Genomic DNA, 2638 nt, shown 5'->3' with positions numbered 1-2638 from the left:
TTAAGGTTAACGTCAGGTCTTTTTAGAACAATTGCACTGCGTTATCAATCTGTTCATGCTTAATCCTAGGTATCTGTTTACTTCAAAGAGATGTTATTTTATCGCTGGCACAGCACTGTGCTGGAACTTACAAGTTAAATCTACTGACCGTTTTGCGCTAACAGGTGGTCCCTTATTTACTTCACATTTGAAATTAGGGAATAACTTCATGGAATAGAATGTTTTCACACTGCTTTCCTCCTTTGTCTGGACGTTAAGTATTTTCTTTCAAAACAGGTCATTAATTTGTTCAAAAAAATGGTTCAAATGGCTCTGAGCACTATGGGACTTAACATCTGCGGTCATCAGTCCCCTAGAACTTAGAACTACTTAAACCTAACTAACCTAAGGACATCACACACATCCATGCCCGAAGCAGGATTCGAACCTGCGACCATAGCGGTCACGCGGTTCCAGACTGACGTGCCTAGAACCGCATGGCCACACCGGCCAGCCATTAATTTGTCCTCGATTAAATTTCACTTACTAATACTAAGAGCACATAATCATCATTTTTATATTTACTATTTAACGAGAGAAGTGCATTATTCACTCCTTCCTCTTTCCTCATTTTAGTACCTTGGGGATAATTAATACCTCTCGAGTTCATCATTTTTCTTACTTATAACTAAAACTGGAAATCGCCTCTAGGACATGTCCTCCTGTTTACATAAAGATTATTCATATAAATACTTGTCTACAACTTATTCATTTCATTTTCCAGACACGTTGTTTTAATAATAAGGTTCCCTTTTAGCACCGGTTAACATCTGTAATCAGTTCAGTTCAGTTCTTGTCACTCATTGGTTAATCCTGATCTCCAATACCTTACAATTTTCTTACAGCTTAAATTAACTTAATTCCTGGCGTTATAAAAGTTTCTTAAATCATGATGGTGGAACAATCCTCTGATTTTATTCGTGGCAGGGTCAGATGAAAAATAGCTACTGATGTGTGGTTTCCTCATTATCACAAAGGGACCTTCATAAATGTGTTGCCACTTACGATTCTTCTTTAAGAACAGGAATGGTTTAAAGCGAGTCCTGACTAATACCTTTTCTCCTTCTTTGAAATCGATAACTCTGTTTACCTTCTTATCAAATGCCTTTTTTCGGAGGTTAGCATACGTTGTCAATGATATGAGAGCTTGCCTGATTTTTGCGTCTAGGTCCAATTCGTTGTCTTGTAACTGTGGAACGGGGTCTATCCACTCAGTCCTTTCTTTTGATCTTGACATTAACTCATGTTGCGTGAATCCGGTCGACAGATGAGGAAGGTGGTTTACAATGTGTTCGAAAGGTGTTACGAAGTCTACCCACTTAGATTGCTTATTTCGAATGTACGTCCTCATAAATGTGTTAAATTCTTTGATGATTCTCGCTGTCGGATTCGATTGCGGTCGAAACCGGGATATCAAAATTTGTTTGATTCCATGGCGAGTAAGAAATGCACGCCACGGGCGTGATGTGAAATTTGAAGCATTATCGGACAAGATTGATTCAGGAACCCCGAATCGTGGGAAATAATCATTTTCAATGCGACGAATTATCGGATTTGCACAAGAAGATTTCACTGCGTACAGTCCTATGTGCTTAGAAAAATTGTCCAGGATTGCTACTAAGTATTTAGCGCCTCCCTGACCGGTGGGTAGTGGACCTGCCAAATCAATACTAAGAAGCTGGTTTGGCCTTTGAGCAATTATTGGATTTAGTGGGATTGAAGTGGAAATGCTTAAGGATTTTGCCTTTTGACAGATGACACAGTTTCTCAATAATTTATGGATTCTCTGATGTAGATTCGGAACATAACAGTAAGTCGAGATTTTCCTTTTACATTTCTCTGGTCCGTAGTGACCCCATGAAATGTGAGTGTACCACAGAAGATGTTCGATTAAATTTCGAGGGATGCAAACACAACACCTCTCAGATGACTCTGACATCTTATGAAATAGCACTTGGTTATGAACTTTATAAAACTTCGACAACTTGTGCGCTGGATTTTCGTGAAGAATTTGTCTAATCTTTTTTCCATTTTGGATCTGTGTTTTGAAGAATCTGAATCTGCCTACATAACTGAAGAAAATACTTTCTGCGAATTGGATCTTTCACTAGCAAAATTTTATAATTAGACATTTGTTCCACCAGTTCACTGGTTTCTGGTAATCCCTCAGGTGAACGAGAACGTGCGTCTGCTATAACATTATCTTTACCTTTTACATATACAATGGCAAAGTCATATTCCTGCAGGAATAAGCCCCATCGAGTAAGACGAGGATGTTGCAACTTGCATGTAAGGAGAAATGATAAGGCTTGATGGTCTGAATAGACTTTAATTTTTCTTCCATAGATATAATACTTAAATCGCCTAAAAGCCCATACAACGGCGAGTGCTTCCAACTCCGTAACCGAATAAGACTTTTCACACTCAGATAACACTCGACTCGCAAAGCTAATCACTTGGATTTGCTCGTGTCCATCTACTAATTGAATCTGGAAAAGACAAGCGCCGATACCTACAAAGGAAGCGTCTGCAGTAATGCAAAATTCCTTATCCATCTGAGGATGATGGAGAATGTTACTGTTAAGCAAACTGTCTTTAA

This window comes from Schistocerca americana, chromosome 5, assembly GCF_021461395.2.
Source record: "Schistocerca americana isolate TAMUIC-IGC-003095 chromosome 5, iqSchAmer2.1, whole genome shotgun sequence".
NCBI lineage: Eukaryota > Metazoa > Arthropoda > Insecta > Orthoptera > Acrididae > Schistocerca > Schistocerca americana.
Note: the sequence above shows the minus strand (reverse complement) of the source record.